Below are 9,679 nucleotides of genomic sequence, written 5' to 3' on the forward strand. Positions count from 1 at the left end.
CCATTCTAATTCAATTCACTAATCAATTCACTCATTCCTTCACCCAGCAATTATTTACTGAACTTCTACTATGTAGCGTAGTGGTTACGAATCGGGCTGCGAGCCGCAAGGTCAGCAGTTCGTAACTACCATTAGTTCCGCGGGAGAAAGATGAGGCGGTCTGCTCCCGTAAAGATTTACAGCCTCGGAAACCCTGTGTAGGATCACTATGAGTCGGAACCGACTCCACGGCACACAACAACAACTATGCCCTGGATATTAGAATAGATGTTGGAGACACAGGAAATAGACAGCATACCCCCTTCACTAATGGAGCATATATCATTGTTGTTGTTTAGTGCTGTTGAGTCGGTTATGACTCATAGGGTTTCCAAGGAGCGACTGGTGGATTTGAACCACTGACCTTGCAGTTCAAATCGACCTTGTGGTCCAGTGCATTGTCCCACAGCACCACACCAGGATTCCAGCAATAGAACTTGTAATCTGGTGAAATAGATTAAGAAAAATGCATGTAGAAAGAATAATGTGGTGGTTTTGAAATACATCCACAAATTCTTTGATACTTTTCCCTTTGTGAGAAATTCTCAATATGGTCCACCTTCAGAAATATAAAGGGCTCATGAGATTGCTAGACCAGGCACACATAGATTGTTGGTTTGCATCCAGGGATATGTAATCTGGATGAATTGAAGGAAGGGAGGAAAGAAATCTGTTCTAGGACTAGGAACTTTAAATAAGAATACAGTCATTAAGGCCATGGGTGAGCCATTTTGGCTTCTCTGGGGGGAGGGAAAGCGGATGGTGCTGGTAGAATTGTAAATGGGGAACTGGAACTGGAGGAGGGGCTTTTTCAAGACAGGGGAATAAAACTGCGGGCCAGCCATGCGGCACCTCTGCCGGAGTCTATTGGGTTGGGTGTCCGATTTTGCAAAATCAAATAAAATAAAATCAGTACAGAGTGGATTACTTGAGCATTTGTCGATATGGATAATGCTTCTCACACCTTCAAGAGGTAGAATTTAATTCCCCTATCCTTGAATGTGGGTTGGAGTTAGTGACTCTTTTGTAATAAACAACATATGGCAGAAGTAGCCATGCATAACTTCAAAGACTTGGCCATAGAGGCATTGCAATTACTCTGTATTCACTTCTGAGAAGTTGCTCCTTACTTTTCTTGGATCATTCACTCTGGGGGAAGTCATCTGAACCAACCCTATTAAAAAGGACCATATGGTAGAGAATTGAGACCTCCTGCCAACAGCCAGATGAATGAGTCATCTTGGAAACGGATCCACCAGACCCAGTCAAGCCTTCAGATAATTGTAGTTCCCGCTGACATTTTATGTACAACTCCATGTGAGATACTTACGCAGAACCAACCATATAAGTCATTCCTGACCCAGATACTGTGAGGTAATAAATATTTTCTTTGTTTGTTTCAAACCACTAAGTTTGGGATTATTTGTAAGAAATCTAATACGAACAAATAATCGATGTATTTGAATTAGGATGTTGGTAAAGAATATTGGATATACCATGAATGCCAGATGAATAAACAAGTCTATCTTGGAAGAAGTACAACCAGAATGGGCACAAATACAGATCTCTTCCAGATAGCTGTCTTCCAAATTTCTTGGCATAGATGGGTGAATGCCTCCAGAGCTGCATCAGTTTGTTGAAAGATTTCCATTGGCATTCTGTCAGTTCCCAGAACCTTGTTTATTTGTCAGTGCTTTAAGTGCAGCTTGAACTTCTACCTTCAACACCATCAGTTCTTGATCATATGATTGAACATTGACCAATTCTTTTTGGTACAGTGACTGTGTATATATTCCTTCCATCTTCTTTGCATTCTTCCTGAGTCATTCAATATTTTGCCCATGTTGTTATTGTCAGTCAAGTCGGTTTCAACTCATAGCAACTCTGTACAGAGTTTCCAAGGAGTGGTTTGTGGGTTTGAACCTCCAACCTTTTGGTTAGTTTATGCTATAGTGCCATACCAGGATTCCATTTTGCCCATAGAATCCTTCTGTATTTGAAGTCGAGGCTTGAATATTTTCTTCAGTTCTTATAGCTTGATAAATCTGAGTATTTACTTCTCTTTTAATTTCAAACTCCAGATCTTTGCACATTTCACTATACTATACTTACTACATGCAGGGCAATAGTCCGTGTACTAGGAATGCAGTGGCGAACAAGGCAGATAAAATCTTTTTTCTTAGCACTTTCAAGTTAGAGAAGTCTGACGATAAACAAGTAAACAGAAAAGATCACTTAAGAATATGATATGTGTGCTATGAAAATAATAAAATAGGATAATGTGAAGAAAAGTTGACTGGATGGGGTGGTGGTAAGAGGTGATAAGTTGGTTCCAACTCATAGTGACCGTGTATAGGCTTTCCAAGACTGTAAGTCTTAGCAGGAGCAGAAAACCTCATCTTTCTCCCAAGGAGTTTGAAAACTTTAAAGTGGTCTTTACAGCACATTTACCCATTGCCATCCATCCTTTGATTTTTTGACTGCTGCTTCCCTGGACATTGATTGTGGATCCAAGTAAAATGAAATCCTTGACTACTTCAATATTTTCTCAATTTATCATAATGTTGCTTATTGGTTCGGTTGTGAGGATTTTTGTGGGGTTTTATCCATACTGAAGTCTTTGATCTTCATGAGTAATAGTTAAGCCTCAAACAAAATATCCCCTGAAATCTACTTAAAAGCAAATAATAGTTTCGTTTAACTATTTAAAAAAAGATCTGCCTTAAGCATCTTGTTCTTTTGAGATCAATATGGGATTAAATTAACAATTGTAACTCAAAAGATTACGTAGGAATAATAGGGGACATTGAGTTTATGATGCTAATGAAAGAGGAACAACTCAGAAAAAGAGGGTGAAAATGGTTTCACAACTCAAAGGTTGTAATCTGTGCCAAAAATATGATGCGTTATAAAAAGAGTACGAACTATAAATATATAAAAATCACAATATTCTTTCATGTCAAAAGCTATATTACTCAATAATTATAGATGCATAAATATACAAACCTAAAGATGAATGGAGTCCTGGTCTGGGGCTGCAGGGTAATGCATTGGGCCACAAGGTCAGTTTGAACTGCAAGGTCGGCAGTTCAAACCCACCATCCACTCCTCAGAATCCTATACAGGGTTGCTATGAATCAGCTCTATGGTACTTTACAACAACAATAATAATGAATGGCGAAATGATCTCCAATGCACTGTCTCAAATGGTTCACCAGGTTTTGAACAATGCCTAAACACTGAATAAATTCCATACTCCATTGATGTTTTTTCATGATTTTTTATATGTATTCTTGTGGAGCTCGGGTAGCGTAGTTGTTACAAGTTGGGCTGCTAACCTCATGGTCGGCAGTTCGAAACTACCAGCAGTTCTGTGGGAGAAAGATGAGGCTTTCTGCTCCCGTAAAGATTTACAGCCTCGGAAATCCTGTACAGGGTCGCTATCAGTCGCTACCTACTCCATGGTAACAACAACATTCTTGTGGTAATAATATTAGCTATTTTTTGTGTGAATTAGTGTACTTCTCAATTTAAAATTATTATACATTTTAGCTGTTTCATATGTGTTAAAAAAATAACGAAATAAGATCACCCCAAACTGAAGATGTGGTTCTCTTAGATTATGTTTACTTAACTATTAAAATATACAATGGTTAGTTTTTATGTATTGTTGTTGTTGTCAAGTGCCGTTGAGTCGATTCCAACCCATAGCGACCCTGTACAGGGTTTCCAAGGAGCAGCTGTGAGCTTGAACTGCCAACCTTTTACTTCAAACGGCTTTGCAGTCTGGCACATTGTGTGGCCACAGTGCCACACCAGGACTCCACACAAATTATTACTATGGTGTCTTAGTTATTTACTGCTGCTATAACAGAAATGGGACTCCTGATGTGGTGCTGTACGACTGTGAACCACAAGGTTGGCAGTGCAAACCTACCAGTTGCTCCTCAGAAACCGTATACAACGGTTGCTATGCGTTGGAACCGACTTTATGGCGCTTAACAACAACAATAACAGAAATGCCACAAGTGATAGTTTCAACAAACAGAAATGTATTCTCTCTCAGTTTAGGAGGCTAGAAATCAGAATATAGAGCTCTGACTTTGGAGACAGGTCCTTATCCCTTTTTGGCATATCTAGGCTCAGCTCCGTAGTACTTGGAGATCCCCATGTGTCTTGATATCAGTCTTTCCCTGGATCTAGGAGCTTCACAGTACAGGGTCTCCAGGTCTAAAGGACGCACTCCACTTCTGGCTCTTCTTTTTTATTGGTTGTTGTTGTTGCTATGTGCCGTGGAGTCGGTTCCGACTCATAGCGACCCTGTACAGGGTTTCCGAGGCTGTAAATCTTTATGGGAGTAGAAATCCTCATCTTTCTCCCACAGAACAACTGGTAGTTTCGAACTGCTGACTGTAAGATTGGCAGCCCGATTCGTAACACTACGCTACCAGAGCTCGTAGGTCCCTTTTTCTCTGTTCACGTTTCTCTCTTTTGATCTTTGTAAGATAAAAGATATTGCAGGCCACACCCCTGGGAAACTCTTACATCCGATCAGAATTGTGAAGGGGTATGGCGCTGTAGGATAATTACTGGCCCACAAGGTCAATGGTTCAAACTCACCAGCTGCTCCTCGGAAACCCTATACAGGGTCTCTGAGTTGGAACTGACTCGATGGCACTTAACAATAAAAACAACAGCTCACTCTTAATCCTTTCATTAATTTATGACATCAGATCACATCATGGGGAATCATCACCACATAACTGACACATTACGTCATTACATTAAACTGAGTATCATGACCTAGATAAATTGATACATATTTTGGTGGTGGTGGTGTGTTATGGAGTCAGTTCCGACACGTAACGACTCTGCTTAGGGTTTCTGAGGCTGTAAATCTTTATGGGAGCAGAAAGCGTCATCTTTCTCCCGCAGAACGACTGATCTTGAGGTTAGCAGCCAGACTCATAACCACTATATTAGCAGAGCTCCTTGATACATATTTTTTTTTTGGGGGGGGGGAGGACACAATTCAATCCAAGATATATTGGTAAATTAAAATATTTTTATATTCAATGAAAAACTCAATGGCAACTGCTATTAGTACAAGGAACAGATAAATACATTTCTGAAGGGACATTTGAGCTATGGACTAAAAGGACAAAAAGTAGCTACCCACACAAAAATTTGGGAGAAAAAACTTTCCAAGCTGAGGAAACAACAAATGTAAGGGACTTTAAGCAATGACCTTCTCAAGTTCAGGGAATCACAGTTTGTCCACTGTGACTAAAGGAAAGTAAGAGAACACGACAACCCCAGAAGGGAGATCAGATGCAGATGAGGGTCAGATAACCACCAGGTCTGTAGTTAAAGCTCACTAGCTACTCCTTGGAAACACGATACAGGGTGGATATGGGTTGGAACCGACTCAACTGCACCTAACAACAACAACAACAGCAATAACACACACAGAAGCCCTAGTGGAGAGTGTTTAAGTGTTGGGCTGCCGCTCTGTGAGAGAAAGATGTAAAAACATTACAGTTTTGGAAACCCTGTGGGGCAGTTGCATTGAACTTACCATCAGTGGGGTTTGGCTTCTGGTTTTATTAGCCACGCATGGTGAGGAATTTGAACTTTATCCAAACTGACTTCTGTTTTTTAAATATTACATTGCCAGCTGCAGGGAGATTGTAGATTGGAATTTTCAAATGTGGAAGTGAAAATCCAGATAAAGATGGCAGTACTTAGGATGAAGAGGAAAGTAGAGAGGTGGGTGTCTATATATTCATTTAATTGATGAGGAACTTAGTAGATGATCATAATGCAAAAGAGGAAAATGGTTGTATTGCTGCCTTGAAGGGGCTTCAAAGGATTAGAGATTTTGATATGAAGATGAAGGAGTAATGAAATAGCTCTAGGGAGCAAGGAGGACCGATATACTTTACCTCCCAATTTGGAAGTTGATAGGTCATGAAGGAATGAGTTGCTCCCACTAGAGAGGCTTGCTTAGGAAGCCGGGTTTTCGTTAAAGTTTCAGGAGAAAAGAAAATTTCAGTGAGAACATCGATACCTGAACCCAGTGGTGGGGATTGACCCATAGCAAAGATCGTTCAGGGCCCTTCTCTGATTTAGAATATTCTCATCTAACTTGAGGTAGAAAGAGACATTATAAATTGTGAGAATTCTGATGTGTGTTAGCAAGATAAGCTGCTTTTCTAAATTTATTTGGGCTTTAGGCTTCAGCCTTTGAAACTAATTAGATTATTACCCGCCCTTTACAAATCTTCAATTGCTTTTCATCCTTCAACCTAACACTTCTTCCTAAATGATTCAGCTAGTACAGTTGGCCCAGGAAAACATTATTTTCTGGCTTACTACAACAATGACCATGTAGTCCTGGTATAGAGATATAGAATAAGCACTGGACTGCTCATCAAAAGGTCAACAGTTCAGATTGGAACCATGGCAATGAAATGATATACGATGGAATGAATGTAAAACTAAAGTTCTCTAATGTAAACATGTAAACTATCATATAATTCACAATAAAACATTAAAAAAAAAAAAAAGGTCAACAGTTCAAACCCATCAGCCACTCCTCGGAAACCCTATACAGAGTCACTATGAGTTGGAACTGAGTCAATGGCATGTAACAACAACAATTACACAGCAATGACCAGAAAAATAACATCCCAACAGCTCAAAATTAGCAGACCAAGAGCCAAATTTGGCCGTGGAGTTGGAGATTCCTTATCCTTTCCCTAGCCCAGTGTTTTACCACTTTTTTTTTTTTTTTTAAATCATTATCACTACCCACAGGATAAGGTTATGAATTGGGCTGCTAACCTCAAGGTCAGCAATTTGAAACTACCAGTCGTTAGCAGGAGAAAAATGAGGCTTTCTGCTCCCGTAAAGATTTACAACCTTGGAAACCCTGTACAGGGTCGCTATGAGTTGGAACCGACTCCACAGCACACCACTACCAGTACCACCCAAAGGATTGGAGTCATGGTGTGGTGCTGTAGGGTAAGCACTGGATGGTTGACTGCAAGGTCAGTGGTTAAAACCTTGGAAACTCATAGGGTTGCTATGAGTTGGAACTGACTCAACGGCACTTAACAACAATGCCCAAAAGATAATTTTAGATCTTTTTCTAATCACTAACCCCCATGAGATTTTAATGTCACAGATGTACTGTGTATATGTTTTCTTTGGAGGACAATAACAAAGAACTTTGTTCTTTGGAGGACAACACACTATTGCAACATCTAAGACTCCCCCAGCCATAAGAAGCAATTTTGGTCTCCATGCAGACAGAGAATTCTCCCATTGAGAATACGTCCTAATGCAAAGAAGTGCTGCCACTGGTGAAGGTTTTCGGCACAGAGGCAGAGCCCATAGTACAGGTCTTTGGAGTGGGAAACTGGGGGAAGTTAGACATACTCCAAACCCAAAATGTGAGGAAAACTTATTGCTGCTACAAATAAGTGGAACTGTGACTGATAATTAATAAATTGGAGGTCTGATTTGAAAATCAGCTTCTTGGGGATTATTCGTTCTTGGATGGTGCAGATTGTTAAGCATTCAACTACTAACCAAAAGGTTGGTGAGTCAAACCCACCCAAAATTGCCTCAGAAGAAAGATCTGGTGATCCGCTTTCAAAAGGCATTGACAACTCTGCAACACATGGGGTCACCATGTTGTTGTTGTTACATGCCGTGGAGTCGGTTCCAACTCATAGTGACCGTGTACAGGTTTCCGAGGCTGTAAATCTTTACAGGAGCAGAAAGCCTCATCTTTCTCCCACAGAACAGCTGGTAGTTTCAAACTGCTGACCCTGAGGTTTGGAGACCGATTTGTAACCACTACGCTACCATAGGTCAAAATTAACTCAATGGGAACAGATTTGGAGTCTTGATTTGTGGTTTATTTATGGTTGGTTGCTTTGGTACTCAGTCGTTCCTCTTGGTACTGAAAAGTAAGTTGAGTTCCAGGGCCAACCTAGTAAACCCCATGCCATCGGTGATCACCTTGAAGTACAGTGTCACTCTCTGAAACAAATCATGACATGTCTTTCTTACCACAAAAACCCTGTTGGAAAACAAAAAACCAAAACAAACCCTTCCATTTTCTGTACCCACACTTAGCCACCTGCTCATTCCTGCCCTTTTCCTCACGCATGGCTCCTCCAGCCATCTGACAGAAGAAAGAGCACGTGCAGCCTACCAGGAGGACTCCTTGCCCTAGCTCCTTAAAGACTGCTTCTTAGCTAAAAGGTAGAAGGACACAGGAGAGTCAGATAGCTCTCAGAGAGCAGCTTCTGTCTGAGCTGTATGACAGGAGCTAGGAGTCATGCCCAGAGAATGGAGGGTGGAAGGGGGTGGGGTGGGGAGAGGGTGTCTTTCTCCCACACCCTCTCAGACTGCTGTGGCCAGATACTCTGGTATTAACCAGGTTATGGTTCACCAGAGACACCCCATCCCCACCCCTTAGCAAAATCAGTTTTCAAGTGTATGTTTATAGTACAGAAGACTCAGAAAGACTGAATCTATAATTGCTGAATAGCTCTTAGGCTGGACTATTGTATTTTTTCATCACTCAGGGTTAACAGGAGTCCTAACATGCTCCGCGATATGGTCTGACCTGGGAATAAAACAAAATCAGTATTTTAGCCTCATTTCCTAGAGACTCACATGTTAGGCCTATATGCTGTAGTCAACTTCACTGATTTCCCTTGAAGAAGACTCCCATTGGAACTGAAGGATCCCACCAGTTAACGGAGGAAGAAACCTTCTAGTAATGTTCTAACTTTTTAGAATCCATGTGCCCTTAGCCCAGTGGGTCTCAAGCTTTAGTGTGTACCACTGGAGGAAAAGATTGTTTACCATGACCACTGTATTCTTTTAAAGAATTATCTGCATAAGATCAAATTGTCAACAGTAACTCTAAAGCACAGACAAGAAGTAAAGGGGGTGGTGAGTCTAAATCAGTGGTGGTGAACAATATGGGTAGAGATAATGGGATTGGTGATGCAAAATGAAGAATGTAACAAATATCATTGAACTGTTGTTGTTGTTAGGTGCCATCAAGTCGGTGCCAACTCATAGCGACCTTATGCACAGCAGAACGAAACACTGCCTGATCCTGGGCCAACCTCACTACTGTTGCCACTTGGCCAATCCATCTCGTTGGGGGTCTTCCTCTTTTTCTCTGACCCTCCACCTTACCAAACATGATATCCTATGCAATGTTGTCCATTGCTTGTCATGATGCACATAATTGAAAGCCTTTGCGTAGTCAATAAAGCACAGGTAAACATCCTTCTGGTAGTCTCTGCTTTCAGCCAAGGTCCATCAGACATCAGCAATGATATCCCTTGTTCCACGGCCTCTTCTGAATCTGGCTTGAACCTCTGGAAGTTCTCTGTCAATGTATGCTTGCAGCCATTTCTTTATTACCTTTAGTAAAACTTTACTCTTATCAAAGAGATTGTCCAATAATTTCCACATTCCATTGGGTCATCTCTTTTTGGAATGGGCACAAATAGGGATCTTTTCCAATCCGTTGGCCAGATAGTTGTCTTCCAAGTTTCTTGGCAGAGCTGAGTGAGTGCCTCTTGGGCTGCATCACTTTATTGAA

This window comes from Chrysochloris asiatica, unplaced genomic scaffold (assembly GCF_000296735.1).
Source record: "Chrysochloris asiatica unplaced genomic scaffold, ChrAsi1.0 scaffold00231, whole genome shotgun sequence".
Lineage (NCBI taxonomy): Eukaryota > Metazoa > Chordata > Mammalia > Afrosoricida > Chrysochloridae > Chrysochloris > Chrysochloris asiatica.